The following is a 21,803-nucleotide window of genomic DNA, read 5'->3' on the forward strand; positions in this document are numbered from 1 at the left end:
CCAAGGTGGTCACCTCGGGCAATCGAGAGGAAAAATACAGCAGGTCGCCAAAGCCAACAACATAATGGAAAAAAGCCTACGGCACCTGGTATTCCCAGGCGGTCTCCCATCCAGGTACTAACCAGGCCCGACCCTGCTTAGCATCCGAGATCAGACGAGATCGAGCGCATTCAGGGTGATGTGGCCATAGGCGATCTTGCACCCTACTTACAACTCTCTTGACAAAAGCCAAGGTGGTCACCTCGGGCAATCGAGAGGAAAAATACAGCAGGTCGCCAAAGCCAACAACATAATGGAAAAAAGCCTACGGCACCTGGTATTCCAAGGCGGTCTCCGATCCAGGTACTAATCAGGCCCGACCCGGCTTAGCATCCGAGATCAGACGAGATCGAGCGCATTCAGGGTGATGTGGTCGTAGGCGATCTTGCACCCTACTTACAACTCTCTTGACAAAAGCCAAGGTGGTCACCTCGGGCAATCAAGAGGAAAAATACAGCAGGTCGCCAAAGCCAACAACATAATGGAAAAAAGCCTACGGCACCTGGTATTCCCAGGCGGTCTCCCATCCAGGTACTAACCAGGCCTGACCCTGCTTAGCATCCGAGATCAGACGAGATCAAGCGCATTCAGGGCGATGTGGCCGTAGGCGATATTGCACCCTACTTACAACTCTCTTGACAAAAGCCAAGGTGGTCACCTCGGGCAATCGAGAGGAAAAATACAGCAGGTCGCCAAAGCCAACAACATAATGGAAAAAAGCCTACGGCACCTGGTATTCCCAGGCGGTCTCCCATCCAGGTACTAACCAGGCCCGACCCTGCTTAGCATGCGAGATCAGATGAGATCGAGCAAATTCGGGGTGAAGTGGCCGTAGGCGATCTTGCACCCTACTTACAACTCTCTTGACTAAAGCCAAGGTGGTCACCTCGGGCAATCGAGAGGAAAAATACAGCAGGTCGCCAAAGCCAACAACATAATGGAAAAAAGCCTACGGCACCTGGTATTCTCAGGCGGTCTCCCATCCAGGTACTAACCAGGCCCGACCCTGCTTAGCATCCGAGATCAGACGAGATCGAGCGCATTAAGGGTGATGAGGCCGCAGACAATCTTGCACCCTACTTACAACTCTCTTGACAAAAGCCAAGGTGGTCACCTCGGGCAATCGAGAGGAAAAATACAGCAGGTCGCCAAAGCCAACAACATAATGGAAAAAAGCCTACGGCACCTGGTATTCTCAGGCGGTCTCCCATCCAGGTACTAACCAGGCCCGACCCTGCTTAGCATCCGAGATCAGACGAGATTGAGCAAATTCAGGGTGATGTGGCCGTAGGCGATCTTGCACCCTACTTACAACTCTCTTGACAAAAGCCAAGGTGGTCACCTCGGGCTATCAAGAGGAAAAATACAGCAGGTCGCCAAAGCCAACAACATAAATGAAAAAAGCCTACGGCACCTGGTATTCCCAGGCGGTCTCCCATCCAGGTACTAACCAGGCCCGACCCTGCTTAGCATCCGAGATCAGACGAGATCGAGCGCATTCAGGGTGATGTGGCCGTAAGCAATCTTGCACCCTACTTACAACTCTCTTGACAAAAGCCAAGGTTTTCATCTCAGGCAATCGAGAGGAAAAATACAGCAGGTCGCCAAAGCCAACAACATAATGGAAAAAAGCCTACGGCACCTGGTATTCCCAGGCGGTCTCCCATACAGGTACTAACCAGGCCCGACCCTGCTTAGCATGCGAGATCAGACGAGATCGAGCGCTTTCAGGGTGATGTGGCCGTAGGCGATCTTGCACCCTACTTACAACTCTCTTGACAAAAGCCAAGGTGGTCACCTCGGGCAATCGAGAGGAAAAATACAGCAGGTCGCCAAAGCCAACAAAATAATGGAAAAAAGCCTACGGCACCTGGTATTCCCAGGCGGTCTCCCATCCAAGTACTAACCAGGCCCGACCCTGCTTAGCATCCGAGATCAGACGAGATCGAGCGCATTCAGGGTGATGTGGCCGTAGGCGATCTTGCACCCTACTTACAACTCTCTTGACAAAAGCCAAGGTGGTCACCTCGGGCAATCGAGAGGAAAAATACAGCAGGTCGCCAAAGCCAACAACATAAATGAAAAAAGCCTACGGCACCTGGTATTCCCAGGCGGTCTCCCATCCAGGTACTAACCAGGCCCGACCCTACTTAGCATCCGAGATCAGACGAGATCGAGCGCATTCAGGGTGATGTGGCCGTAAGCGATCTTGCACCCTACTTACAACTCTCTTGACAAAAGCCAAGGTGGTCACCTCGGGCAATCGAGAGGAAAAATACAGCAGGTCGCCAAAGCCAACAACATAATGGAAAAAAGCCTACGGCACCTGGTATTCCCAGGCGGTCTCCCATCCAGGTACTAACCAGGCCCGACCCTGCTTAGCATCCGAGATCAGACGAGATCGAGCGCATTCAGGGTGATGTGGCCATAGGCGATCTTGCACCCTACTTACAACTCTCTTGACAAAAGCCAAGGTGGTCACCTCGGGCAATCGAGAGGAAAAATACAGCAGGTCGCCAAAGCCAACAACATAATGGAAAAAAGCCTACGGCACCTGGTATTCCAAGGCGGTCTCCGATCCAGGTACTAATCAGGCCCGACCCGGCTTAGCATCCGAGATCAGACGAGATCGAGCGCATTCAGGGTGATGTGGTCGTAGGCGATCTTGCACCCTACTTACAACTCTCTTGACAAAAGCCAAGGTGGTCACCTCGGGCAATCAAGAGGAAAAATACAGCAGGTCGCCAAAGCCAACAACATAATGGAAAAAAGCCTACGGCACCTGGTATTCCCAGGCGGTCTCCCATCCAGGTACTAACCAGGCCTGACCCTGCTTAGCATCCGAGATCAGACGAGATCAAGCGCATTCAGGGCGATGTGGCCGTAGGCGATATTGCACCCTACTTACAACTCTCTTGACAAAAGCCAAGGTGGTCACCTCGGGCAATCGAGAGGAAAAATACAGCAGGTCGCCAAAGCCAACAACATAATGGAAAAAAGCCTACGGCACCTGGTATTCCCAGGCGGTCTCCCATCCAGGTACTAACCAGGCCCGACCCTGCTTAGCATGCGAGATCAGATGAGATCGAGCAAATTCGGGGTGAAGTGGCCGTAGGCGATCTTGCACCCTACTTACAACTCTCTTGACTAAAGCCAAGGTGGTCACCTCGGGCAATCGAGAGGAAAAATACAGCAGGTCGCCAAAGCCAACAACATAATGGAAAAAAGCCTACGGCACCTGGTATTCTCAGGCGGTCTCCCATCCAGGTACTAACCAGGCCCGACCCTGCTTAGCATCCGAGATCAGACGAGATCGAGCGCATTAAGGGTGATGAGGCCGCAGACAATCTTGCACCCTACTTACAACTCTCTTGACAAAAGCCAAGGTGGTCACCTCGGGCAATCGAGAGGAAAAATACAGCAGGTCGCCAAAGCCAACAACATAATGGAAAAAAGCCTACGGCACCTGGTATTCTCAGGCGGTCTCCCATCCAGGTACTAACCAGGCCCGACCCTGCTTAGCATCCGAGATCAGACGAGATTGAGCAAATTCAGGGTGATGTGGCCGTAGGCGATCTTGCACCCTACTTACAACTCTCTTGACAAAAGCCAAGGTGGTCACCTCGGGCTATCAAGAGGAAAAATACAGCAGGTCGCCAAAGCCAACAACATAAATGAAAAAAGCCTACGGCACCTGGTATTCCCAGGCGGTCTCCCATCCAGGTACTAACCAGGCCCGACCCTACTTAGCATCCGAGATCAGACGAGATCGAGCGCATTCAGGGTGATGTGGCCGTAAGCGATCTTGCACCCTACTTACAACTCTCTTGACAAAAGCCAAGGTGGTCACCTCGGGCAATCGAGAGGGAAAATACAGCAGGTCGCCAAAGCCAACAACATAATGGAAAAAAGCCTACGGCACCTGGTATTCCCAGGCGGTCTCCCATCCAGGTACTAACCAGGCCCGACCCTGCTTAGCATCCGAGATCAGACGAGATCGAGCGCATTCAGGGTGATGTGGCCATAGGCGATCTTGCACCCTACTTACAACTCTCTTGACAAAAGCCAAGGTGGTCACCTCGGGCAATCGAGAGGAAAAATACAGCAGGTCGCCAAAGCCAACAACATAATGGAAAAAAGCCTACGGCACCTGGTATTCCAAGGCGGTCTCCGATCCAGGTACTAATCAGGCCCGACCCGGCTTAGCATCCGAGATCAGACGAGATCGAGCGCATTCAGGGTGATGTGGTCGTAGGCGATCTTGCACCCTACTTACAACTCTCTTGACAAAAGCCAAGGTGGTCACCTCGGGCAATCAAGAGGAAAAATACAGCAGGTCGCCAAAGCCAACAACATAATGGAAAAAAGCCTACGGCACCTGGTATTCCCAGGCGGTCTCCCATCCAGGTACTAACCAGGCCTGACCCTGCTTAGCATCCGAGATCAGACGAGATCAAGCGCATTCAGGGCGATGTGGCCGTAGGCGATATTGCACCCTACTTACAACTCTCTTGACAAAAGCCAAGGTGGTCACCTCGGGCAATCGAGAGGAAAAATACAGCAGGTCGCCAAAGCCAACAACATAATGGAAAAAAGCCTACGGCACCTGGTATTCTCAGGCGGTCTCCCATCCAGGTACTAACCAGGCCCGACCCTGCTTAGCATCCGAGATCAGACGAGATTGAGCAAATTCAGGGTGATGTGGCCGTAGGCGATCTTGCACCCTACTTACAACTCTCTTGACAAAAGCCAAGGTGGTCACCTCGGGCTATCAAGAGGAAAAATACAGCAGGTCGCCAAAGCCAACAACATAATGGAAAAAATCCTACGGCACCTGGTATTCCCAGGCAGTCTCCCATCTTGGTACTAACCAGGCCCGACCCTGCTTAGCATCCGAGATCAGATGAGATCGAGCGCACTCAGGGTGATGTGGCCGTAGGCGATCTTGCACCCTACTTACAACTCTCTTGACAAAAGCCAAGGTGGTCACCTCGGGCAATCGAGAGTTAAAATACAGCAGGTCGCCAAAGCCAACAACATAATGGAAAAAAGCCTACGGCACCTGGTATTCCCAGGCGGTCTCCCATCCAGGTACTAACCAGGCCTGACCCTGCTTAGCATCCGAGATCAGACGAGATCGAGCGCATTCAGGGTGATGTGGCCGTAGGCGATCTTTCGCCCTACTTACAACTCTCTTGACAAAAGCCAAGGTGGTCACCTCCGGGAATCGAGAGGAAAAATACAGCAGGTCGCCAAAGCCAGCAACATAATGGAAAAAAGCCTACGGCACCTGGTATTCCCAGGCGGTCTCCCATCCAGGTACTAACCAGGCCCGACCCTACTTGGCATCCGAGATCAGACGAGATCGAGCGCATTCAGGGTGATGTGGCCGTAGGCGATCTTGCACCCTACTTACAACTCTCTTGACAAAAGCCAAGGTGGTCACCTCGGGCAATCGAGAAGAAAAATAAAGCAGGTCGCCAAAGCCAACAACATAATGGAAAAAAGCCTACGGCACCTGGTATTCCCAGGCAGTCTCCCATCCATGTGCTAACCAGGCCCAACCCTGCTTAGCATCCGAGATCAGACGAGATCGAGCGCATTCAGGGTGATGTGGCCGTGGGCAATCTTGTACCCTACTTACAACTCTCTTGACAAAAGCCAAGGTGGTCACCTCGGGCAATCAAGAGGAAAAATACAGCAGGTCGCCAAAGCCAACAACATAATGGAAAAAAGCCTACGGCACCTGGTATTCCCAGGCGGTCTCCCATCCAGGTACTAACCAGGCCCGACCCTGCTTAGCATCCGAGATCAGACGAGATCGAGCGCATTCAGGGTGATGTGGCCATAGGCGTTCTTGTATCCTACTTACAACTCTCTTGACAAAAGCCAAGGTGGCCACCTTGGGCAAGCGAGAGGAAAAATACAGCAGGTCGCCAAAGCCAACAACATAATGGAAGAAAGCCTACAGCACGTGGCATTCCCAGGCGGTCTCCCATCCAGGTACTAACCAGGCCCGACCCTGCTTAGCATTCGAGATCAGACGAGATCAAGCGCATTCATGGTGATGTAGCCGTAGGCAATCTGGCACCCTACTTACAACTCTCTTGACAAAAGCCAAGGTGGTCACCTCGGGCAATCGAGAGGAAAAATACAGCAGGTCGCCAAAGCCAACAACATAATGGAAAAAAGCCGACGGCACCTGGTATTCCCAGGCGGTCACCCATCCAGGTACTAACCAGGCCCGACCCTGCTTAGAATCCGAGATCAGACGAGATCGAGCGCATTCAGGGTGATGTGGCCGTAGGCGATCTTGCACCCTACTTACAACTCTCTTAACAAAAGCCAAGGTGGTCACCTCGGGCAATCGAGAGGAAAAATACAGCAGGTCACCAAAGCCAACAACATAATGGAAAAAAAGCCTACGGCACCTGGTATTCCCAGGCGGTCTCCCATCCAGGTACTAACCAGGCCCGACCCTGCTTAGAATCCGAGATCAGACGAGATCGAGCGCATTCAGGGTGATGTGGCCGTAGGCAATCTTGCACCCTACTTACAACTCTCTTGACAAAAGCCAAGGTGGTCACCTCGGGCAATCGAGAGGAAAAATACAGCAGGTCGCCAAAGCCAACAACATAATGGAAAAAAGCCTACGGCACCTGGTATTCCCAGGCGGTCTCCCATCCAGGTACTAACCAGGCCCGCCCCTGCTTAGCATCTGAGATCAGACACTATCGAGTGCATTCAGGGTGATGTGGCTGTAGGCGTTCTTGCATCCTACTTACAACTCTCTTGACAAAAGCCAAGGTGGTCACCTCGGGCAAACGAGAGGAAAAATACAGCAGGTCGCCAAAGCCAACAACATAATGGAAAAAAGCCGATGGCACCTGGTATTCCCAGGCGGTCTCCCATCCAGGTACTAACCAGGCCCGACCCTGCTTAGCATCCGAGATCAGATGAGATCGAGCGCATTCAGGGTGAGGTGGCCGTAGGCGATCTTGCAACCTACTTACAACTCTCTTGACAAAAGCCAAGGTGGTCACCTCGGGCAATCGAGAGGAAAAATACAGCAGGTCGCCAAAGCCAACAACATAATGGAAAAAAGCCGACGGCACCTGGTATTCCCAGGCGGTCTCCCATCCAGGTACTAAACAGGCCCGACCCTGCTTAGCATCTGAGATCAGATGAGATCGAGCAAATTCAGGGTGATGTGGCCGTAGGCGATCTTGCACCCTACTTACAACTCTCTTGACAAAAGCCAAGGTGGTCACCTCGGGCAATCGAGAGGAAAAATACAGCAGGTCGCCAAAGCCAACAACATAATGGAAAAAAGCCTACGGCACCTGGTATTCCCAGGCGGTCTGCCATCCAGGTACTAACCAGGCCCGCCCCTGCTTAGCATCCGAGATCAGACGCTATCGAGTGCATTCAGGGTGATGTGGCTGTAGGCGTTTTTGCATCCTACTTACAACTCTCTTGACAAAAGCCAAGGTGGTCACCTCGGGCAATCGAGAAGAAAAACAAAGCAGGTCGCCAAAGCCAACAACATAATGGAAAAAAGCCGACGGCACCTGGTATTCCCAGGCGGTCTCCCATCCAGGTGCTAACCAGACCCGACCCTGCTTAGCATCCGAGATCGAGCGCATTCAGGGTGATGTGGCCATAGGCAATCTTGGACCCTACTTACAACTCTCTTGACAAAAGCCAAGGTGGTCACCTCGGGCAATCGAGAGGAAAAATACAGCAGGTCGCCAAAGCCAACAACATAATGGAAAAAAGCCTACGGCACCTGGTATTCCCAGGCGGTCTCCATATCCAGGTACTAACCAGGCCCGACCCTGCTTAGCATGCGAGATCAGATGAGATCGAGCGGATTCAGGGTGATGTGGCCGTAGGCGATCTTGCACCCTACTTACAACTCTCTTGACAAAAGCCAAGGTGGTCACCTCGGGCAATCGAGAGGAAAAATACAGCAGGTCGCCAAAGTCAACAACATAATGGAAAAAAGCCTACGGCATATGGTATTCCCAGGCGGTCTCCCATCCTGGTACTAACCAGGCCCGACCCTGCTTAGCTTCCGAGATCAAACGAGATCGAGCGCATTCAGGGTGATGTGGCCGTAGGTGATGTTGCACCCTACTTACAACTCTCTTGACAAAAGCCAAGGTGGTCATTTCGGGCAATCGAGAGGAAAAATACAGCAGGTCGCCAAAGCCAACAACATAATGGAAAAAAGCCTACGGCACCTGGTATTCCCAGGCGGTCTCCCATCCAGGTACTAACCAGGCCCGACCCTGCTTAGCATCCGAGATCAGACGAGATTGAGCGCATTCAGGGTGATGTGGCTGTAGGCGATCTTGCACTTTACTTACAACTCTCTTGACAAAAGCCAAGGTGGTCACCTCGGGCAATCGAGAGGAAAAATACAGCAGGTCGCCAAAGCCAACAACATAATGGAAAAAAGCCTACGGCACCTGGTATTCCCAGGCGGTCTCCCATCCAGGTACGAACCAGGCCCGACCCTGCTTAGCATCCGAGATCAGACGAGATCGAGCGCATTGAGGGTGATGTGGCCGTAGGCGATCTTTGCACCCTACTTACAACTCTCTTGACAAAAGCCAAGGTGGTCACCTCGGGCAATCGAGAGGAAAAATACAGCAGGTCGCCAAAGCCAACAACATAATGGAAAAAAGCCTACGGCACCTGGTATTCCCAGGCGGTCTCCCATACAGGTACTAACCAGGCCCGACCCTGCTTAGCATCCGAGATCACATGAGATTGAGCGCATTCAGGGTGATGTGGCTGTAGGCGATCTTGCACCCTACTTACAACTCTCTTGACAAAAGCCAAGGTGGTCACCTCGGGCAATCGAGAGGAAAAATACAGCAGGTCGCCAAAGCCAACAACATAATGGAAAAAAGCCTACGGCACCTGGTATTCCCAGGCGGTCTCCCATACAGGTACTAACCAGGCCCGACCCTGCTTAGCATCCGAGATCACATGAGATTGAGCGCATTCAGGGTGATGTGGCTGTAGGCGATCTTGCACCCTACTTACAACTCTCTTGACAAAAGCCAAGGTGGTCACCTCGGGCAATCGAGAGGAAAAATACAGCAGGTCGCCAAAGCCAACAACATAATGGAAAAAGCCTACGGCACCTGGTATTCCCAGGCGGTCTCCCATCCAGGTACTAACCAGGCCCGACCCTGCTTAGCTTCCGAGATCAGACGAGATCGAGCGCATTCAGGGTGATGTGGCTGTAGGTGATCTTGCGATCTTGCGATCTTGCACCCTACTTACAACTCTCTTGAAAAAAGCCAAGGTGGTCACCTCGGGCAATCGAGAGGAAAAATACAGCAAGTCACCAAAGCCAACAACATAATGGAAAAAAGGCTACGGCACATGGTATTCCCAGGCGGTCTCCCATCCAGGTACTAAGCAGACCCGACCCTGCTTAGCATCCGAGATCAGACGAGATCGAGCGCATTCAGGGTGATGTAGGCGTAGGCGATCTGGCACCCTACTTACAACACTCTTGACAAAAGCCAAGGTGGTCACCTTGGGCAATCGAGAGGAAAAATACAGCAGGTCGCCAAAGCCAACAACATAATGGAAAAAAGCCTACGGCACCTGGTATTCCCAGTCGGTCTCCCATCCAGGTACTAACCAGGCCCAACCCTGCTTAGCATCCGAGATCGAGCGCATTCAGCGTGATGTGGCCGTAGCCGATCTTGCACCCTACTTACAAATCTCTTGACAAAAGCCAAGGTGGTCACCTCGGGCAATCGAGAGGAAAAAAATACAGCAGGTCGCCAAAGCCAACAACATAATGGAAAAAAGCCTACGGCACCTGGTATTCCCAGGCGGTCTCACATCCAGGTACTAATCAGGCCCGACCCTTCTTAGCATCCGAGATCAGATGAGATTGAGCGCATTCACGGTGATGTGGCTGTAGGCGATCTTGCACCCTACTTACAACTCTCTTGACAAAAGCCAAGGTGGTCACCTCAGGCAATCGATAAGAAAAATACAGCAGGTCGCCAAAGCCCACAACATAATGGAAAAAAGCCTACGGCACCTGGTATTCCCAGGCGGTCTCCCATCCAGGTACTAACCAGGCCCGACCCTGCTTAGCATCCGAGATCAGACGAGATCGAGCGCATTCAGGGTGATGTGGCCATAGGCGATCTTGCACACTACTTACAACTCTCTTGACAAAAGCCAAGGTGGTCACCTCGGGCAATCGAGAGGAAAAATACAGCAGGTCGCCAAAGCCAACAACATAATGGAAAAAAGCCTACGGCACCTGGTATTCCAAGACGGTCTCCCATCCAGGTACTAACCAGGCCCGACCCTGCTTAGAATCCGAGATCAGACGAGATCGAGCGCATTCAGGGTGATGTAGCCATAGGCGATCTTGCACACTACTTACAACTCTCTTGACAAAAGCCAAGGTGGTCACCTCGGGCAATCGAGAGGAAAAATACAGCAGGTCGCCAAAGCCAACAACATAATGGAAAAAAGCCTATGGCACCTAGTATTCCCAGGCGGTCTCCCATTCAAGTACTAAGCAGGCCCGACCCTGCTTAGCATCTGAGATCAGACGAGATCGAGCGCATTCAGGGTGATGTGGCCGTAGGCAATCTTGAAACCTACTTACAACTCTCTTGACAAAAGCCAAGGTGGTCACCTCGGGCAATCGAGAGGAAAAATACAGCAGGTCGCCAAAGCCAACAACATAATGGAAAAAAGCCTACGGCACCTAGTATTCTCAGGCGGTCTCCCATCCAGGCCCGACCCTGCTTAGCATCCGAGATCAGACGAGATCGAGCGCATTCAGGGTGATGTGGCAGTAGGCGATCTTGCACTCTACTTACAACTCTCTTGACAAAAGCCAAGGTGGTCACCTCGGGCAATCGAGATGAAAAATACAGCAGGTCGCCAAAGCCAACAACATAATGGAAAAAAGCCTACGGCACCTGGTATTCCCAGGCGGTCTCCCATCCAGGTACTAACCAGGCCCGACCCTGCTTAGCATCCGAGATCAGACGAGATCGAGCGCATTCAGGGTGATGTGGCCGTAGGCGATCTTGCACCCTACTTACAACTCTCTTGACAAAAGTCAAGGTGGTCACCTCGGGCAATCGAGAGGAAAAATACAGCAGGTCGCCAAAGCCAACAACATAATGGAAAAAAGCCTACGGCACCTGGTATTCCCAGGCGGTCTCCCATCCAGGTACTAACCAGGCCCGACCCTGCTTAGCATCCGAGATCAGACGAGATCGAGCGCATTCAGGGTGATGTGGCCGCAGGCGATCTTGTACCCTACTTACAACTCTCTTGACAAAAGCCAAGGTGGTCACCTCGGGCAATCGAGAGGAAAAATACAGCAGGTTGCCAAAGCCAACAACATAATGGAAAAAAGCCTACGACACCTGGTATTCTCAGGCGGTCTCCCATCCAGGTACTAACCAGGCCCGACCCTGCTTAGCATCCGTGATCAGACGATATCGAGCACATTCAGGGTGATATGGCCGTAGGCGATCTTGCGCTCTACTTACAACTCTCTTGACAAAAGCCAAGGTGGTCACCTCGGGCAATCGAAAGGAAAAATATAGCAGGTCGCCAAAGCCAACAACATAATGGAAAAAAGCCTATGGCACCTGGTATTCCCAGGCGGTCTCCCATCCAGGTACTAACCAGGCCCGACCCTGCTTAGCATCCGAGATCAGACGAGATTGAGCGCATTCAGGGTGATATGGCCGTAGGCAATCTTTGCACCCTACTTACAACTCTCTTGACAAAAGCCAAGGGGGGTCACCTCGGGCAATCGCGAGGAAAAATACAGCAGGTCGCCAAAGCCAACAACATAATGGAAAAAAGCCTACGGCACCTAGTATTCCCAGGCGGTCTCCCATCCAGGTACTAATCAGGCCCGACCCTGCTTAGCATCCGAGATCAGACGAGATCGAGCGCATTCAGGGTGATGTGGCCGTAGGCAATCTTGAACCCTACTTACAACTCTCTTGACAAAAGCCAAGGTGGTCACCTCGGGCAATCGAGAGGAAAAATACAGCAGGTCGCCAAAGCCAACAACATAATGGAAAAAAGCCTACGGCACCTAGTATTCCCAGGCGGTCTCCCATTCAGGTACTAAGCAGGCCCGACCCTGCTTAGCATCCGAGATCAGACGAGATCGAGCGCATTCAGGGTGATGTGGCCGTAGGCAATCCTGAAACCTACTTACAACTCTCTTGACAAAAGCCAAGGTGGTCACCTCGGGCAATCGAGAGGAAAAATACAGCAGGTCGCCAAAGCCAACAACATAATGGAAAAAAGCCTACGGCACCTAGTATTCCCAGGCGGTCTCCCATCCAGGTACTAACCAGGCCCGACCCTGCTTAGCATCTGAGATCAGACGAGATCGAGCGCATTCAGTGTGATGTGGCCGTAGGCGATCTTGCACCCTACTTACAACTCTCTTGACAAAAGCCAAGGTGGTCACCTCGGGCAATCGAGAGGAAAAATACAGTAGGTCGCCAAAGCCAACAACATAATGGAAAAAAGCCTACGGCACCTAGTATTCCCAGGCGGTCTCCCATCCAGGTACTAACCAGGCCCGACCCTGCTTAGCATCCGAGATCAGACGAGATCGAGCGCATTCAGGGTGATGTGGCAGTAGGCAATCTTGCACCCTACTTACAACTCTCTTGACAAAAGCCAAGGTGGTCACCTCGGGCAATCGAGAGGAAAAATACAGCAGGTCGCCAAAGCCAACAACATAATGGAAAAAAGCCTACGGCACCTAGTATTCTCAGGCGGTCTCCCATCCAGGTACTAACCAGGCCCGACCCTGCTTAGCATCCGAGATCAGACGAGATCGAGCGCATTCAGGGTGATGTGGCAGTAGGTGATCTTGCACCCTACTTACAACTCTCTTGACAAAAGCCAAGGTGGTCACCTCGGGCAATCGAGATGAAAAATACAGCAGGTCGCCAAAGCCAACAAAATAATGGAAAAAAGCCTACGGCACCTGGTATTCCCAGGCGGTCTCCCATCCAGGTACTAACCAGGCCCGACCCTGCTTAGCATCCGAGATCAGACGAGATCGAGCGCATTAAGGGTGATGTGGCCGTAGGCGATCTTGCACCCTGCTTACAACTCTCTTGACAAAAGTCAAGGTGGTCACCTCGGGCAATCGAGAGGAAAAATACAGCAGGTCGCCAAAGCCAACAACATAATGGAAAAAAGCCTACGGCACCTGGTATTCCCAGGCGGTCTCCCATCCAGGTACTAACCAGGCCCGACCCTGCTTAGCATCCGAGATCAGACGAGATCGAGCGCATTCAGGGTGATGTGGCCGCAGGCGATCTTGCATCCTACTTACAACTCTCTTGACAAAAGCCAAGGTGGTCACCTCGGGCAATCGAGAGGAAAAATACAGCAGGTTGCCAAAGCCAACAACATAATGGAAAAAAGCCTACGACACCTGGTATTCTCAGGCGGTCTCCCATCCAGGTACTAACCAGGCCCGACCCTGGTTAGCATCCGTGATCAGACGATATCGAGCGCATTCAGGGTGATGTGGCCGTAGGCGATCTTGCGCCCTACTTACAACTCTCTTGACAAAAGCCAAGGTGGTCACCTCGGGCAATCGAAAGGAAAAATACAGCAGGTCGCCAAAGCCAACAACATAATGGAAAAAAGCCTATGGCACCTGGTATTCCCAGGCGGTCTCCCATCCAGGTACTAACCAGGCCCGACCCTGCTTAGCATCCGAGATCAGACGAGATTGAGCGCATTCAGGGTGATATGGCCGTAGGCAATCTTTGCACCCTACTTACAACTCTCTTGACAAAAGCCAAGGTGGTCACCTCGGGCAATCGAAAGGAAAAATACAGCAGTTCGCCAAAGCCAACAACATAATGGAAAAAAGCCTACGGCACCTGGTATTCCCAGGCGGTCTCCCATCCAGGTACTAACCAGGCCCGACCCTGCTTAGCATCCGAGATCAGACGAGATCGAGCGCATTCAGGGTGATGTGGCTGTAGGCGATCTTGCACCCTACTTACAACTCTCTTGACAAAAGCCAAGCTGGTCACCTCTGGCAATCGAGAGGAAAAATACAGCAGGTCGCCAAAGCCAACAACATAATGGAAAAAAGCCTACGGCACCTGGTATTCCCAGGCGGTCTCCCATCCAGGTACTAACCAGGCCCGACCCTGCTTAGCATCCGAGATCAGACGAGATCAAGCGCATTCAGGGTGATGTGGCTGTAGGCGATCTTGCACCCTACTTACAACTCTCTTGACAAAAGCCAAGGTGGTCACCTCGGGCAAACGATAGGAAAAATACAGCAGGTCGCCAAAGCCAACAACATAATGGAAAAAAGCCTACGGCACCTGGTATTCCCAGGCGGTCTCCCATCCAGGTACTAACCAGGCCTGACCCTGCTTAGCATTGGAGATCAGACGAGATTGAGCGCATTCAGGGTGATGTGGCTGTAGGTAATCTTGCACCCTACTTACAACTCTCTTGACAAAAGCCAAGCTGGTCACCTCGGGCAAACGATAGGAAAAATACAGCAGGTCGCCAAAGCCAACAACATAATGGAAAAAAGCCTACGGCACCTGGTATTCCCAAGCGGTCTCCCATCCAGGTACTAACCAGGCCCGACCCTGCTTAGCATCCGAGATCAGACGAGATTGAGCGCATTCAGGGTGATGTGGCTGTAGGCAATCTTCCACCCTACTTACAACTCTCTTGACAAAAGCCAAGCTGGTCACCTCGGGCAATCGAGAGGAAAAATACAGCAGGTCGCCAAAGCCAACAACATAATGGAAAAAAGCCTACGGCACCTGGTATTCCCAGGCGGTCTCCCATCCAGGTGCTAACCAGGCCCGACCCTGCTTAGCATCCGAGATCAGACGAGATCGAGCACATTCAGGGTGATGTGGCTGTAGGCAATCTTGCACCCTACTTACAACTCTCTTGACAAAAGCCAAGCTGGTCACCTCGGGCAAACAAGAGGAAAAATACAGCAGGTCGCCAAAGCCAACAACATAATGGAAAAAAGCCTACGGCACCTGGTATTTCCAGGCGGTCTACCATCCAGGTACTAACCAGGCCCGACGCTGCTTAGCATCCGAGATCAGACGAGATCGAGTGCATTCAGGGTGATGTGGACGTAGGCGAACTTGCACCCTACTTACAACTCTCTTGACAAAAGCCAAGCTGGTCACCTCGGGCAATCGAGAGGAAAAATACAGCAGGTCGCCAAAGAAAACAACATAATGGAAAAAAGCCTACAGCACCTGGTATTCCCAGGCGGTCTCCCATCCAGGTACTAACCAGGCCCGAATCTGCTTAGCATCCGAGATCAGATGAGATCGAGCGCATTCAGGGTGATGTGGCCGTAGGCGATCTTACACCCCACTTACAACTCTCTTGACAAAAGCCAAGGTGGTCACCTCGGGCAATCGAGAGGAAAAATACAGCAGGTCGCCAAAGCCAACAACATAATGGAAAAAAGCCTACGGCACCTGGTATTCCCAGGCGGTCTGCCATCCAGGTACTAACCAGGCCCAACCCTGCTTAGCATCCGAGATCAGACGAGATCGAGCGCATTCAGGGTGATGTGGCCGTAGGCGATCTTGCACCCTACTTACAACTCTCTTGACAAAAGCCAAGGTGGTCACCTCAGGCAATCGACAGGAAAAATACAGCAGGTCGCCAAATCCAACAACATAATGGAAAAAAGCCTACGGCACCTGGTATTCCCAGGTGGTCTCCCATCCAGGTACTAACCAGGCCCGACCCTGCTTAGCATCCGAGATCAGACGAGATCGAGTGCATTCAGGGTGATGTGGCTGTAGTCGATCTTGCACCCTACTTACAACTCTCTTGACAAAAGCCAAGGTGGTCACCTCGGGCAATCGAGAGGAAAAATACAGCAGGTCGCCAAAGCCAAAAACATAATGGAAAAAAGCCAACGGCACCTGGTATTTCCAGGCGGTCTCCCATCCAGGTACTAACCAGGCCCGACCCTGCTTAGCATCCGAGATCAGACAAGATCGAGTGCATTCAGGGTGATGTGGCTGTAGTTGATCTTGCACCCTACTTACAACTCTCTTGACAAAAGCCAAGGTGGTCACCTCGGGCAATCGAGAGGAAAAATACAGCAGGTCGCCAAAGCCAACAACATGATGGAAAAAAGCCTACGGCACCTGGTATTCCCAGGCGGTCTCCCATCCAGGTACTAACCAGGCCCGACCCTGCTTAGCATCCGAGATCAGACGAGATCGAGCGCATTCAGGGTGATGTGGCTGTAGGCGATCTTGCACCCTACTTACAACTCTCTTGACAACAGCCAAGGTGGTCACCTCGGGCAATCGAGAGGAAAAATACAGCAGGTCGCCAAAGCCAACAACATAATGGAAAAAAGCCTACGGCACCTGGTATTTCCAGGCGGTCTCCCATCCAGGTACTAACCAGGCCCGACGCTGCTTAGCATCCGAGATCAGACGAGATCGAGTGCATTCAGGGTGATGTGGACGTAGGTGAACTTGCACCCTACTTACAACTCTCTTGACAAAAGCCAAGGTGGTCACCTCGGGCAATCGAGAGGAAAAATACAGCAGGTCGCCAAATCCAACAACATAATGGAAAAAAGCCTACAGCACCTGGTATTCCCAGGCGGTCTCCCATCCAGGTACTAACCAGGCCCGAATCTGCTTAGCATCCGAGATCAGATGAGATCGAGCGCATTCAGGGTGATGTGGCCGTAGGCGATCTTACACCCCACTTACAACTCTCTTGACAAAAGCCAAGGTGGTCACCTCGGGCAATCGAGAGGAAAAATACAGCAGGTCGCCAAAGCCAACAACATAATGGAAAAAAGCCTACGGCACCTGGTATTCCCAGGTGGTCTGCCATCCAGGTACTAACCAGGCCCGACCCTGCTTAGCATCCGAGATCAGACAAGATCGAGTGCATTCAGGGTGATGTGGCTGTAGTTGATCTTGCACCCTACTTACAACTCTCTTGACAAAAGCCAAGGTGGTCACCTCGGGCAATCGAGAGGAAAAATACAGCAGGTCGCCAAAGCCAACAACATGATGGAAAAAAGCCTACGGCACCTGGTATTCCCAGGCGGTCTCCCATCCAGGTACTAACCAGGCCCGACCCTGCTTAGCATCCGAGATCAGACGAGATCGAGCGCATTCAGGGTGATGTGGCTGTAGGCGATCTTGCACCCTACTTACAACTCTCTTGACAACAGCCAAGGTGGTCACCTCGGGCAATCGAGAGGAAAAATACAGCAGGTCGCCAAAGCCAACAACATAATGGAAAAAAGCCTACGGCACCTGGTATTTCCAGGCGGTCTCCCATCCAGGTACTAACCAGGCCCGACGCTGCTTAGCATCCGAGATCAGACGAGATCGAGTGCATTCAGGGTGATGTGGACGTAGGCGAACTTGCACCCTACTTACAACTCTCTTGACAAAAGCCAAGCTGGTCACCTCGGGCAATCGAGAGGAAAAATACAGCAGGTCGCCAAAGAAAACAACATAATGGAAAAAAGCCTACAGCACCTGGTATTCCCAGGCGGTCTCCCATCCAGGTACTAACCAGGCCCGAATCTGCTTAGCATCCGAGATCAGATGAGATCGAGCGCATTCAGGGTGATGTGGCCGTAGGCGATCTTACACCCCACTTACAACTCTCTTGACAAAAGCCAAGGTGGTCACCTCGGGCAATCGAGAGGAAAAATACAGCAGGTCGCCAAAGCCAACAACATAATGGAAAAAAGCCTACGGCACCTGGTATTCCCAGGCGGTCTGCCATCCAGGTACTAACCAGGCCCGACCCTGCTTAGCATCCGAGATCAGACGAGATCGAGCGCATTCAGGGTGATGTGGCCGTAGGCGATCTTGCACCCTACTTACAACTCTCTTGACAAAAGCCAAGGTGGTCACCTCGGGCAATCGAGAGGAAAAATACAGCAGGTCGCCAAATCCAACAACATAATGGAAAAAAGCCTACGGCACCTGGTATTCCCAGGTGGTCTCCCATCCAGGTACTAACCAGGCCCGACCCTGCTTAGCATCCGAGATCAGACGAGATCGAGTGCATTCAGGGTGATGTGGCTGTAGTTGATCTTGCACCCTACTTACAACTCTCTTGACAAAAGCCAAGGTGGTCACCTCGGGCAATCGAGAGGAAAAATACAGCAGGTCGCCAAAGCCAACAACATAATGGAAAAAAGCCAACGGCACCTGGTATTTCCAGGCGGTCTCCCATCCAGGAACTAACCAGGCCCGACCCTGCTTAGCATCCGAGATCAGACGAGATCGAGTGCATTCAGGGTGATGTGGCTGTAGGCGATCTTGCATTCTACTTACAACTCTCTTGACAAAAGCCAAGGTGGTCACCTCGGGCAATCGAGAGGAAAAATACAGCAGGTCGCCAAAGCCAACAACATAATGGAAAAAAGCCTACGGCACCTGGTATTCCCAGGCGGTCTCCCATCCAGGTACTAACCAGGCCCGACCCTGCTTAGCATCCGAGATCAGACGAGATCGAGCGCATTCAGGGTGATGTGGCCGTAGGCGATCTTGCACCCTACTTACAACTCTCTTGACAACAGCCAAGGTGGTCACCTCGGGCAATCAAGAGGAAAAATACAGCAGGTCGCCAAAGCCAACAACATAATGGAAAAAAGCCTACAGCACCTGGTATTCCCAGGCGGTCTCCCATCCAGGTACTAACCAGGCCCGAATCTGCTTAGCATCCGAGATCAGACGAGATCGAGCGCATTCAGGGTGATGTGGCCGTAGGCGATCTTACACCCCACTTACAACTCTCTTGACAAAAGCCAAGGTGGTCACCTCGGGCAATCGAGAGGAAAAATACAGCAGGTCGCCAAAGCCAACAACATAATGGAAAAAAGCCTACGGCACCTGGTATTCACATGCGGTCTCCCATCCAGGTACTAACAAGGCCCGACCCTGCTTAGCATCCGAGATCAGACGAGATCGAGTGCATTCAGGGTGATGTGGCCGTAGGCGATCTTGCATTCTACTTACAACTCTCTTGGCAAAAGCAAAGGTGGTCACCTCGGGCAATCGAGAGGAAAAATACAGCAGGTTGCCAAAGCCAACAACATAATGGAAAAAAGCCTACGGCACCAGGTATTCCCAGGCGGTCTCCCATCAAGGTACATAACCAGGCCCGACCCTGCTTAGCATCCGAGATCAGACGAGATCGAGCGCATTCAGGGTGATGTGGCCGTAAGCGATCTTGCACCCTACTTACAACTCTCTTGACAACAGCCAAGGTGGTCACCTCGGGCAATCGAGAGGAAAAATACAGCAGGTCGCCAAAGCCAACAACATAATGGAAAAAAGCCTATGGCACCTGGTATTCCCAGACGGTCTCCCATCCAGGTACTAACCAGGCCCAACCCTGCTTAGCATCCAAGATCAGACGAGATTGAGCACGTTCAGGGTGATGTGGCCGTAGGCGACCTTGCACCCTACTTACAACTCTCTTGACAAAAGCCAAGGTGGTCACCTCGGGCAATCGAGAAGAAAAATACAGCAGGTCGCCAAACCAACAACATAATGGAAAAAAGCCTACGGCACCTGGTATTCCCAGGCGGTCTCCCATCCAGGTACTAACCAGGCCCGACCCTGCTTAGCATCCGAGATCAGACGAGATCGAGCGCATACAGGATGATGTGGCCATAGGCGATCTTGCACCCTACTTACAACTCTCTTGACAAAAGCCAAGGTGGTCACCTCGGGCAATCGAGAGGAAAAATACAGCAGGTCGCCAAAGCCAACAACATAATGGAAAAAAGCCTACGGCACCTGGTATTCCCAGGCGGTCTCCCATCCAGGTACTAACCAGGCCCGACCCTGCTTAGCATCCGCGATCAGACGAGATCAAGCGCATTCAGGGTGATGTGGCCGTAGGCGATCTTGCACCCTACTTACAACTCTCTTGACAAAAGCCAAGGTGGTCACCTCGGGCAATCGAGAGGAAAAATACAGCAGGTCGCCAAAGCCAACAACATAATGGAAAAAAGCCTACGGCACCTGGTATTCCCAGGCGGTCTGCCATCCAGGTACTAACCAGGCCCGACCCTGCTTAGCATCCGAGATCAGACGAGATCGAGCGCATTCAGGGTGATGTGGCCGTAGGCGATCTTGCACCCTACTTACAACTCTCTTGACAAAAGCCAAGGTGGTCACCTCGGGCAATCGAGAGGAAAAATACAGCAGGTCGCCAAATCCAACAACATAATGGAAAAAAGCCTACGGCACCTGGTATTCCCAGGTGGTCTCCCATCCAGGTACTAACCAGGCCCGACCCTGCTTAGCATCCGAGATCAGACGAGATCGAGTGCATTCAGGGTGATGTGGCTGTAGTTGATCTTGCACCCTACTTACAACTCTCTTGACAAAAGCCAAGGTGGTCACCTCGGGCAATCGAGAGGAAAAATACAGCAGGTCGCCAAAGCCAACAACATAATGGAAAAAAGCCTACGGCACCTGGTATTCCCAGACGGTCTCCCATCCAGATACTAACCAGGCCCAACCCTGCTTAGCATCCTAGATCAGACGAGATTGAGCGCATTCAGGGTGATGTGGCCGTAGGCGACCTTGCACCCTACTTACAACTCTCTTGACAAAAGCCAAGGTGGTCACCTCGGGCAATCGAGAAGAAAAATACAGCAGGTCGCCAAACCAACAACATAATGGAAAAAAGCCTACGGCACCTGGTATTCCCAGGCGATCTCCCATCCAGGTACTAACCAGGCCCGACGCTGCTTAGCATCCGAGATCAGACGAGATCAGACGAGATCAAGCGCATACAGGATGATGTGGCCATAGGCGATCTTGCACCCTACTTACAACTCTCTTGACAAAAGCCAAGGTGGTCACCTCGGGCAATCGAGAGGAAAAATACAGCAGGTCGCCAAAGCCAACAACATAATGGAAAAAAGCCTACGGCACCTGGTATTCCCAGGCGGTCTCCCATCCAGGTACTAACCAGGCCCGACCCTGCTTAGCATCCGCGATCAGACGAGATCAAGCGCATTCAGGGTGATGTGGCCGTAGGCGATCTTGCACCCTACTTACAACTCTCTTGACAAAAGCCAAGGTGGTCACCTCGGGCAATCGAGAGGAAAAATACAGCAGGTCGCCAAAGCCAACAACATAATGGAAAAAAGCCTACGGCACCTGGTATTCCCAGGCGGTCTGCCATCCAGGTACTAACCAGGCCAGACCCTGCTTAGCATCCGAGATCAGACAAGATCGAGCGCATTCAGGGTGATGTGGCCGTAGGCGATCGTGCACCCTACTTACAACTCTCTTGACAAAAGCCAAGGTGGTCACTTCGAGCAATCGAGAGGAAAAATACAGTAGGTCGCCAAAGCCAACAACATAATGGAAAAAAGCCTACGGCACCCGGAATTCCCAGGCGGTCTCCCATCCAGGTACTGATGAAAAAAAAACAACACAAAATACTAGCGCTTTAAAAGATACTGGTGTGTCCTTTTCAGTTCAGTCTGTATTGTTCATTAAAATAGATTCAAAACAGTTTTTATAAAAGCAAGATGTTTTTAAAAAAGTTATCTGAGAAAACAGTACTTGGAATTTGCTGAAGATCCAGAAAGGTTGCTTGCTGTCCTTAGAGGATAAGGGATGTATGTGCACAATCACCTGCGGCAGCTGCTTCTTTAGAGTGAAGTC

The 21,803-nt window shown here is 51.9% G+C and overlaps 51 non-coding genes and 42 pseudogenes across 51 annotated transcripts; all 93 read right to left on the bottom strand.

Annotated features, from left to right (window-relative positions):
* Nucleotides 1-73: 73 nt before the first annotated feature.
* On the bottom strand, nucleotides 74-192 carry LOC143946446 (5S ribosomal RNA). Its single transcript, XR_013265211.1, has one exon. It is a non-coding gene; the product is annotated as a 5S ribosomal RNA (ribosomal RNA).
* Nucleotides 193-301: 109 nt separating this feature from the next.
* On the bottom strand, nucleotides 302-420 carry LOC143947147 (5S ribosomal RNA; annotated as a pseudogene).
* Nucleotides 421-529: 109 nt separating this feature from the next.
* LOC143953278 (5S ribosomal RNA) lies at nucleotides 530-648 on the bottom strand. Its single transcript, XR_013268375.1, has one exon. It is a non-coding gene; the product is annotated as a 5S ribosomal RNA (ribosomal RNA).
* A 109-nt stretch (nucleotides 649-757) lies between these two features.
* Nucleotides 758-876, bottom strand: LOC143944493 (5S ribosomal RNA; annotated as a pseudogene).
* Nucleotides 877-985: 109 nt separating this feature from the next.
* On the bottom strand, nucleotides 986-1,104 carry LOC143944321 (5S ribosomal RNA; annotated as a pseudogene).
* A 109-nt stretch (nucleotides 1,105-1,213) lies between these two features.
* On the bottom strand, nucleotides 1,214-1,332 carry LOC143945118 (5S ribosomal RNA; annotated as a pseudogene).
* A 109-nt stretch (nucleotides 1,333-1,441) lies between these two features.
* Nucleotides 1,442-1,560, bottom strand: LOC143947464 (5S ribosomal RNA). Its single transcript, XR_013265305.1, has one exon. It is a non-coding gene; the product is annotated as a 5S ribosomal RNA (ribosomal RNA).
* A 109-nt stretch (nucleotides 1,561-1,669) lies between these two features.
* Nucleotides 1,670-1,788, bottom strand: LOC143951348 (5S ribosomal RNA). Its single transcript, XR_013266629.1, has one exon. It is a non-coding gene; the product is annotated as a 5S ribosomal RNA (ribosomal RNA).
* A 109-nt stretch (nucleotides 1,789-1,897) lies between these two features.
* Nucleotides 1,898-2,016, bottom strand: LOC143950639 (5S ribosomal RNA). The gene has a single exon (XR_013265988.1). It is a non-coding gene; the product is annotated as a 5S ribosomal RNA (ribosomal RNA).
* A 109-nt stretch (nucleotides 2,017-2,125) lies between these two features.
* LOC143951364 (5S ribosomal RNA) lies at nucleotides 2,126-2,244 on the bottom strand. The gene has a single exon (XR_013266643.1). It is a non-coding gene; the product is annotated as a 5S ribosomal RNA (ribosomal RNA).
* A 109-nt stretch (nucleotides 2,245-2,353) lies between these two features.
* LOC143946458 (5S ribosomal RNA) lies at nucleotides 2,354-2,472 on the bottom strand. Its single transcript, XR_013265212.1, has one exon. It is a non-coding gene; the product is annotated as a 5S ribosomal RNA (ribosomal RNA).
* Nucleotides 2,473-2,581: 109 nt separating this feature from the next.
* On the bottom strand, nucleotides 2,582-2,700 carry LOC143947148 (5S ribosomal RNA; annotated as a pseudogene).
* Nucleotides 2,701-2,809: 109 nt separating this feature from the next.
* On the bottom strand, nucleotides 2,810-2,928 carry LOC143953279 (5S ribosomal RNA). Its single transcript, XR_013268376.1, has one exon. It is a non-coding gene; the product is annotated as a 5S ribosomal RNA (ribosomal RNA).
* Nucleotides 2,929-3,037: 109 nt separating this feature from the next.
* On the bottom strand, nucleotides 3,038-3,156 carry LOC143944494 (5S ribosomal RNA; annotated as a pseudogene).
* A 109-nt stretch (nucleotides 3,157-3,265) lies between these two features.
* Nucleotides 3,266-3,384, bottom strand: LOC143944322 (5S ribosomal RNA; annotated as a pseudogene).
* A 109-nt stretch (nucleotides 3,385-3,493) lies between these two features.
* On the bottom strand, nucleotides 3,494-3,612 carry LOC143945119 (5S ribosomal RNA; annotated as a pseudogene).
* Nucleotides 3,613-3,721: 109 nt separating this feature from the next.
* LOC143951366 (5S ribosomal RNA) lies at nucleotides 3,722-3,840 on the bottom strand. The gene has a single exon (XR_013266645.1). It is a non-coding gene; the product is annotated as a 5S ribosomal RNA (ribosomal RNA).
* A 109-nt stretch (nucleotides 3,841-3,949) lies between these two features.
* LOC143946470 (5S ribosomal RNA) lies at nucleotides 3,950-4,068 on the bottom strand. Its single transcript, XR_013265213.1, has one exon. It is a non-coding gene; the product is annotated as a 5S ribosomal RNA (ribosomal RNA).
* A 109-nt stretch (nucleotides 4,069-4,177) lies between these two features.
* LOC143947150 (5S ribosomal RNA) lies at nucleotides 4,178-4,296 on the bottom strand (annotated as a pseudogene).
* Nucleotides 4,297-4,405: 109 nt separating this feature from the next.
* On the bottom strand, nucleotides 4,406-4,524 carry LOC143953280 (5S ribosomal RNA). Its single transcript, XR_013268377.1, has one exon. It is a non-coding gene; the product is annotated as a 5S ribosomal RNA (ribosomal RNA).
* A 109-nt stretch (nucleotides 4,525-4,633) lies between these two features.
* Nucleotides 4,634-4,752, bottom strand: LOC143945120 (5S ribosomal RNA; annotated as a pseudogene).
* Nucleotides 4,753-4,861: 109 nt separating this feature from the next.
* LOC143953866 (5S ribosomal RNA) lies at nucleotides 4,862-4,980 on the bottom strand. The gene has a single exon (XR_013268909.1). It is a non-coding gene; the product is annotated as a 5S ribosomal RNA (ribosomal RNA).
* Nucleotides 4,981-5,089: 109 nt separating this feature from the next.
* On the bottom strand, nucleotides 5,090-5,208 carry LOC143951415 (5S ribosomal RNA). Its single transcript, XR_013266690.1, has one exon. It is a non-coding gene; the product is annotated as a 5S ribosomal RNA (ribosomal RNA).
* Nucleotides 5,209-5,317: 109 nt separating this feature from the next.
* Nucleotides 5,318-5,436, bottom strand: LOC143951882 (5S ribosomal RNA). The gene has a single exon (XR_013267112.1). It is a non-coding gene; the product is annotated as a 5S ribosomal RNA (ribosomal RNA).
* A 109-nt stretch (nucleotides 5,437-5,545) lies between these two features.
* LOC143945942 (5S ribosomal RNA) lies at nucleotides 5,546-5,664 on the bottom strand (annotated as a pseudogene).
* Nucleotides 5,665-5,773: 109 nt separating this feature from the next.
* Nucleotides 5,774-5,892, bottom strand: LOC143946483 (5S ribosomal RNA). Its single transcript, XR_013265215.1, has one exon. It is a non-coding gene; the product is annotated as a 5S ribosomal RNA (ribosomal RNA).
* Nucleotides 5,893-6,001: 109 nt separating this feature from the next.
* On the bottom strand, nucleotides 6,002-6,120 carry LOC143945958 (5S ribosomal RNA; annotated as a pseudogene).
* A 109-nt stretch (nucleotides 6,121-6,229) lies between these two features.
* Nucleotides 6,230-6,348, bottom strand: LOC143953524 (5S ribosomal RNA). Its single transcript, XR_013268598.1, has one exon. It is a non-coding gene; the product is annotated as a 5S ribosomal RNA (ribosomal RNA).
* A 110-nt stretch (nucleotides 6,349-6,458) lies between these two features.
* Nucleotides 6,459-6,577, bottom strand: LOC143951914 (5S ribosomal RNA). The gene has a single exon (XR_013267141.1). It is a non-coding gene; the product is annotated as a 5S ribosomal RNA (ribosomal RNA).
* A 109-nt stretch (nucleotides 6,578-6,686) lies between these two features.
* LOC143948219 (5S ribosomal RNA) lies at nucleotides 6,687-6,805 on the bottom strand (annotated as a pseudogene).
* A 109-nt stretch (nucleotides 6,806-6,914) lies between these two features.
* On the bottom strand, nucleotides 6,915-7,033 carry LOC143954580 (5S ribosomal RNA). The gene has a single exon (XR_013269558.1). It is a non-coding gene; the product is annotated as a 5S ribosomal RNA (ribosomal RNA).
* Nucleotides 7,034-7,142: 109 nt separating this feature from the next.
* On the bottom strand, nucleotides 7,143-7,261 carry LOC143945356 (5S ribosomal RNA; annotated as a pseudogene).
* A 109-nt stretch (nucleotides 7,262-7,370) lies between these two features.
* LOC143946947 (5S ribosomal RNA) lies at nucleotides 7,371-7,489 on the bottom strand (annotated as a pseudogene).
* A 109-nt stretch (nucleotides 7,490-7,598) lies between these two features.
* On the bottom strand, nucleotides 7,599-7,707 carry LOC143949707 (5S ribosomal RNA; annotated as a pseudogene).
* Nucleotides 7,708-7,816: 109 nt separating this feature from the next.
* On the bottom strand, nucleotides 7,817-7,936 carry LOC143946635 (5S ribosomal RNA; annotated as a pseudogene).
* A 109-nt stretch (nucleotides 7,937-8,045) lies between these two features.
* On the bottom strand, nucleotides 8,046-8,164 carry LOC143954874 (5S ribosomal RNA; annotated as a pseudogene).
* A 109-nt stretch (nucleotides 8,165-8,273) lies between these two features.
* LOC143954919 (5S ribosomal RNA) lies at nucleotides 8,274-8,392 on the bottom strand (annotated as a pseudogene).
* A 109-nt stretch (nucleotides 8,393-8,501) lies between these two features.
* On the bottom strand, nucleotides 8,502-8,620 carry LOC143953255 (5S ribosomal RNA). Its single transcript, XR_013268354.1, has one exon. It is a non-coding gene; the product is annotated as a 5S ribosomal RNA (ribosomal RNA).
* Nucleotides 8,621-8,730: 110 nt separating this feature from the next.
* LOC143945480 (5S ribosomal RNA) lies at nucleotides 8,731-8,849 on the bottom strand (annotated as a pseudogene).
* Nucleotides 8,850-8,958: 109 nt separating this feature from the next.
* Nucleotides 8,959-9,077, bottom strand: LOC143945482 (5S ribosomal RNA; annotated as a pseudogene).
* A 108-nt stretch (nucleotides 9,078-9,185) lies between these two features.
* Nucleotides 9,186-9,304, bottom strand: LOC143950979 (5S ribosomal RNA). The gene has a single exon (XR_013266294.1). It is a non-coding gene; the product is annotated as a 5S ribosomal RNA (ribosomal RNA).
* A 125-nt stretch (nucleotides 9,305-9,429) lies between these two features.
* Nucleotides 9,430-9,548, bottom strand: LOC143948451 (5S ribosomal RNA; annotated as a pseudogene).
* A 109-nt stretch (nucleotides 9,549-9,657) lies between these two features.
* On the bottom strand, nucleotides 9,658-9,766 carry LOC143948677 (5S ribosomal RNA; annotated as a pseudogene).
* A 111-nt stretch (nucleotides 9,767-9,877) lies between these two features.
* Nucleotides 9,878-9,996, bottom strand: LOC143948589 (5S ribosomal RNA; annotated as a pseudogene).
* A 109-nt stretch (nucleotides 9,997-10,105) lies between these two features.
* LOC143946495 (5S ribosomal RNA) lies at nucleotides 10,106-10,224 on the bottom strand. The gene has a single exon (XR_013265216.1). It is a non-coding gene; the product is annotated as a 5S ribosomal RNA (ribosomal RNA).
* Nucleotides 10,225-10,333: 109 nt separating this feature from the next.
* Nucleotides 10,334-10,452, bottom strand: LOC143944829 (5S ribosomal RNA; annotated as a pseudogene).
* Nucleotides 10,453-10,561: 109 nt separating this feature from the next.
* LOC143946362 (5S ribosomal RNA) lies at nucleotides 10,562-10,680 on the bottom strand (annotated as a pseudogene).
* A 326-nt stretch (nucleotides 10,681-11,006) lies between these two features.
* On the bottom strand, nucleotides 11,007-11,125 carry LOC143954272 (5S ribosomal RNA). Its single transcript, XR_013269279.1, has one exon. It is a non-coding gene; the product is annotated as a 5S ribosomal RNA (ribosomal RNA).
* Nucleotides 11,126-11,234: 109 nt separating this feature from the next.
* LOC143948153 (5S ribosomal RNA) lies at nucleotides 11,235-11,353 on the bottom strand. The gene has a single exon (XR_013265371.1). It is a non-coding gene; the product is annotated as a 5S ribosomal RNA (ribosomal RNA).
* Nucleotides 11,354-11,462: 109 nt separating this feature from the next.
* Nucleotides 11,463-11,581, bottom strand: LOC143946713 (5S ribosomal RNA; annotated as a pseudogene).
* Nucleotides 11,582-11,690: 109 nt separating this feature from the next.
* LOC143952852 (5S ribosomal RNA) lies at nucleotides 11,691-11,809 on the bottom strand. The gene has a single exon (XR_013267989.1). It is a non-coding gene; the product is annotated as a 5S ribosomal RNA (ribosomal RNA).
* A 111-nt stretch (nucleotides 11,810-11,920) lies between these two features.
* On the bottom strand, nucleotides 11,921-12,039 carry LOC143950959 (5S ribosomal RNA). The gene has a single exon (XR_013266276.1). It is a non-coding gene; the product is annotated as a 5S ribosomal RNA (ribosomal RNA).
* A 109-nt stretch (nucleotides 12,040-12,148) lies between these two features.
* LOC143954038 (5S ribosomal RNA) lies at nucleotides 12,149-12,267 on the bottom strand. The gene has a single exon (XR_013269065.1). It is a non-coding gene; the product is annotated as a 5S ribosomal RNA (ribosomal RNA).
* A 109-nt stretch (nucleotides 12,268-12,376) lies between these two features.
* Nucleotides 12,377-12,495, bottom strand: LOC143944228 (5S ribosomal RNA; annotated as a pseudogene).
* A 109-nt stretch (nucleotides 12,496-12,604) lies between these two features.
* LOC143953956 (5S ribosomal RNA) lies at nucleotides 12,605-12,723 on the bottom strand. Its single transcript, XR_013268991.1, has one exon. It is a non-coding gene; the product is annotated as a 5S ribosomal RNA (ribosomal RNA).
* A 109-nt stretch (nucleotides 12,724-12,832) lies between these two features.
* Nucleotides 12,833-12,951, bottom strand: LOC143945618 (5S ribosomal RNA; annotated as a pseudogene).
* A 109-nt stretch (nucleotides 12,952-13,060) lies between these two features.
* Nucleotides 13,061-13,179, bottom strand: LOC143948988 (5S ribosomal RNA). The gene has a single exon (XR_013265446.1). It is a non-coding gene; the product is annotated as a 5S ribosomal RNA (ribosomal RNA).
* A 109-nt stretch (nucleotides 13,180-13,288) lies between these two features.
* Nucleotides 13,289-13,407, bottom strand: LOC143948165 (5S ribosomal RNA). Its single transcript, XR_013265372.1, has one exon. It is a non-coding gene; the product is annotated as a 5S ribosomal RNA (ribosomal RNA).
* A 109-nt stretch (nucleotides 13,408-13,516) lies between these two features.
* Nucleotides 13,517-13,635, bottom strand: LOC143947917 (5S ribosomal RNA; annotated as a pseudogene).
* A 109-nt stretch (nucleotides 13,636-13,744) lies between these two features.
* On the bottom strand, nucleotides 13,745-13,863 carry LOC143952853 (5S ribosomal RNA). The gene has a single exon (XR_013267990.1). It is a non-coding gene; the product is annotated as a 5S ribosomal RNA (ribosomal RNA).
* A 110-nt stretch (nucleotides 13,864-13,973) lies between these two features.
* Nucleotides 13,974-14,092, bottom strand: LOC143951518 (5S ribosomal RNA). Its single transcript, XR_013266783.1, has one exon. It is a non-coding gene; the product is annotated as a 5S ribosomal RNA (ribosomal RNA).
* A 109-nt stretch (nucleotides 14,093-14,201) lies between these two features.
* On the bottom strand, nucleotides 14,202-14,320 carry LOC143953143 (5S ribosomal RNA). The gene has a single exon (XR_013268252.1). It is a non-coding gene; the product is annotated as a 5S ribosomal RNA (ribosomal RNA).
* Nucleotides 14,321-14,429: 109 nt separating this feature from the next.
* On the bottom strand, nucleotides 14,430-14,548 carry LOC143948094 (5S ribosomal RNA; annotated as a pseudogene).
* A 109-nt stretch (nucleotides 14,549-14,657) lies between these two features.
* Nucleotides 14,658-14,776, bottom strand: LOC143943752 (5S ribosomal RNA; annotated as a pseudogene).
* Nucleotides 14,777-14,885: 109 nt separating this feature from the next.
* On the bottom strand, nucleotides 14,886-15,004 carry LOC143944868 (5S ribosomal RNA; annotated as a pseudogene).
* A 109-nt stretch (nucleotides 15,005-15,113) lies between these two features.
* On the bottom strand, nucleotides 15,114-15,232 carry LOC143945656 (5S ribosomal RNA; annotated as a pseudogene).
* Nucleotides 15,233-15,341: 109 nt separating this feature from the next.
* LOC143953807 (5S ribosomal RNA) lies at nucleotides 15,342-15,460 on the bottom strand. The gene has a single exon (XR_013268855.1). It is a non-coding gene; the product is annotated as a 5S ribosomal RNA (ribosomal RNA).
* Nucleotides 15,461-15,569: 109 nt separating this feature from the next.
* Nucleotides 15,570-15,688, bottom strand: LOC143950503 (5S ribosomal RNA). The gene has a single exon (XR_013265864.1). It is a non-coding gene; the product is annotated as a 5S ribosomal RNA (ribosomal RNA).
* A 109-nt stretch (nucleotides 15,689-15,797) lies between these two features.
* Nucleotides 15,798-15,916, bottom strand: LOC143952059 (5S ribosomal RNA). Its single transcript, XR_013267272.1, has one exon. It is a non-coding gene; the product is annotated as a 5S ribosomal RNA (ribosomal RNA).
* Nucleotides 15,917-16,025: 109 nt separating this feature from the next.
* On the bottom strand, nucleotides 16,026-16,144 carry LOC143947577 (5S ribosomal RNA; annotated as a pseudogene).
* A 109-nt stretch (nucleotides 16,145-16,253) lies between these two features.
* On the bottom strand, nucleotides 16,254-16,372 carry LOC143951519 (5S ribosomal RNA). The gene has a single exon (XR_013266784.1). It is a non-coding gene; the product is annotated as a 5S ribosomal RNA (ribosomal RNA).
* Nucleotides 16,373-16,481: 109 nt separating this feature from the next.
* Nucleotides 16,482-16,600, bottom strand: LOC143945553 (5S ribosomal RNA; annotated as a pseudogene).
* Nucleotides 16,601-16,709: 109 nt separating this feature from the next.
* LOC143953809 (5S ribosomal RNA) lies at nucleotides 16,710-16,828 on the bottom strand. Its single transcript, XR_013268857.1, has one exon. It is a non-coding gene; the product is annotated as a 5S ribosomal RNA (ribosomal RNA).
* Nucleotides 16,829-16,937: 109 nt separating this feature from the next.
* Nucleotides 16,938-17,056, bottom strand: LOC143946386 (5S ribosomal RNA; annotated as a pseudogene).
* Nucleotides 17,057-17,165: 109 nt separating this feature from the next.
* On the bottom strand, nucleotides 17,166-17,284 carry LOC143951520 (5S ribosomal RNA). The gene has a single exon (XR_013266785.1). It is a non-coding gene; the product is annotated as a 5S ribosomal RNA (ribosomal RNA).
* Nucleotides 17,285-17,393: 109 nt separating this feature from the next.
* LOC143944198 (5S ribosomal RNA) lies at nucleotides 17,394-17,512 on the bottom strand (annotated as a pseudogene).
* Nucleotides 17,513-17,621: 109 nt separating this feature from the next.
* LOC143953810 (5S ribosomal RNA) lies at nucleotides 17,622-17,740 on the bottom strand. The gene has a single exon (XR_013268858.1). It is a non-coding gene; the product is annotated as a 5S ribosomal RNA (ribosomal RNA).
* A 109-nt stretch (nucleotides 17,741-17,849) lies between these two features.
* LOC143951001 (5S ribosomal RNA) lies at nucleotides 17,850-17,968 on the bottom strand. Its single transcript, XR_013266314.1, has one exon. It is a non-coding gene; the product is annotated as a 5S ribosomal RNA (ribosomal RNA).
* A 109-nt stretch (nucleotides 17,969-18,077) lies between these two features.
* LOC143953928 (5S ribosomal RNA) lies at nucleotides 18,078-18,196 on the bottom strand. The gene has a single exon (XR_013268965.1). It is a non-coding gene; the product is annotated as a 5S ribosomal RNA (ribosomal RNA).
* A 109-nt stretch (nucleotides 18,197-18,305) lies between these two features.
* LOC143945557 (5S ribosomal RNA) lies at nucleotides 18,306-18,424 on the bottom strand (annotated as a pseudogene).
* A 109-nt stretch (nucleotides 18,425-18,533) lies between these two features.
* On the bottom strand, nucleotides 18,534-18,652 carry LOC143954284 (5S ribosomal RNA). The gene has a single exon (XR_013269290.1). It is a non-coding gene; the product is annotated as a 5S ribosomal RNA (ribosomal RNA).
* A 109-nt stretch (nucleotides 18,653-18,761) lies between these two features.
* On the bottom strand, nucleotides 18,762-18,880 carry LOC143954597 (5S ribosomal RNA). Its single transcript, XR_013269573.1, has one exon. It is a non-coding gene; the product is annotated as a 5S ribosomal RNA (ribosomal RNA).
* Nucleotides 18,881-18,989: 109 nt separating this feature from the next.
* Nucleotides 18,990-19,108, bottom strand: LOC143953706 (5S ribosomal RNA). Its single transcript, XR_013268763.1, has one exon. It is a non-coding gene; the product is annotated as a 5S ribosomal RNA (ribosomal RNA).
* Nucleotides 19,109-19,217: 109 nt separating this feature from the next.
* On the bottom strand, nucleotides 19,218-19,337 carry LOC143953065 (5S ribosomal RNA). The gene has a single exon (XR_013268181.1). It is a non-coding gene; the product is annotated as a 5S ribosomal RNA (ribosomal RNA).
* Nucleotides 19,338-19,446: 109 nt separating this feature from the next.
* On the bottom strand, nucleotides 19,447-19,565 carry LOC143954200 (5S ribosomal RNA). The gene has a single exon (XR_013269213.1). It is a non-coding gene; the product is annotated as a 5S ribosomal RNA (ribosomal RNA).
* A 108-nt stretch (nucleotides 19,566-19,673) lies between these two features.
* Nucleotides 19,674-19,792, bottom strand: LOC143951704 (5S ribosomal RNA). The gene has a single exon (XR_013266951.1). It is a non-coding gene; the product is annotated as a 5S ribosomal RNA (ribosomal RNA).
* A 109-nt stretch (nucleotides 19,793-19,901) lies between these two features.
* LOC143953780 (5S ribosomal RNA) lies at nucleotides 19,902-20,020 on the bottom strand. The gene has a single exon (XR_013268831.1). It is a non-coding gene; the product is annotated as a 5S ribosomal RNA (ribosomal RNA).
* Nucleotides 20,021-20,129: 109 nt separating this feature from the next.
* LOC143951002 (5S ribosomal RNA) lies at nucleotides 20,130-20,248 on the bottom strand. Its single transcript, XR_013266315.1, has one exon. It is a non-coding gene; the product is annotated as a 5S ribosomal RNA (ribosomal RNA).
* A 109-nt stretch (nucleotides 20,249-20,357) lies between these two features.
* LOC143953929 (5S ribosomal RNA) lies at nucleotides 20,358-20,476 on the bottom strand. Its single transcript, XR_013268966.1, has one exon. It is a non-coding gene; the product is annotated as a 5S ribosomal RNA (ribosomal RNA).
* A 109-nt stretch (nucleotides 20,477-20,585) lies between these two features.
* On the bottom strand, nucleotides 20,586-20,704 carry LOC143943594 (5S ribosomal RNA; annotated as a pseudogene).
* A 108-nt stretch (nucleotides 20,705-20,812) lies between these two features.
* Nucleotides 20,813-20,941, bottom strand: LOC143948628 (5S ribosomal RNA; annotated as a pseudogene).
* A 109-nt stretch (nucleotides 20,942-21,050) lies between these two features.
* LOC143953782 (5S ribosomal RNA) lies at nucleotides 21,051-21,169 on the bottom strand. Its single transcript, XR_013268832.1, has one exon. It is a non-coding gene; the product is annotated as a 5S ribosomal RNA (ribosomal RNA).
* Nucleotides 21,170-21,278: 109 nt separating this feature from the next.
* On the bottom strand, nucleotides 21,279-21,397 carry LOC143945196 (5S ribosomal RNA; annotated as a pseudogene).
* Between the last annotated feature and the right edge of the window lie 406 nt (nucleotides 21,398-21,803).

This window comes from Lithobates pipiens, unplaced genomic scaffold (genome assembly GCF_037356315.1).
Source record: "Lithobates pipiens isolate NorthernLeopardFrog02 unplaced genomic scaffold, aLitPip1_a1.2 Scaffold_30, whole genome shotgun sequence".
Classification (NCBI taxonomy): Eukaryota; Metazoa; Chordata; class Amphibia; order Anura; family Ranidae; genus Lithobates; species Lithobates pipiens.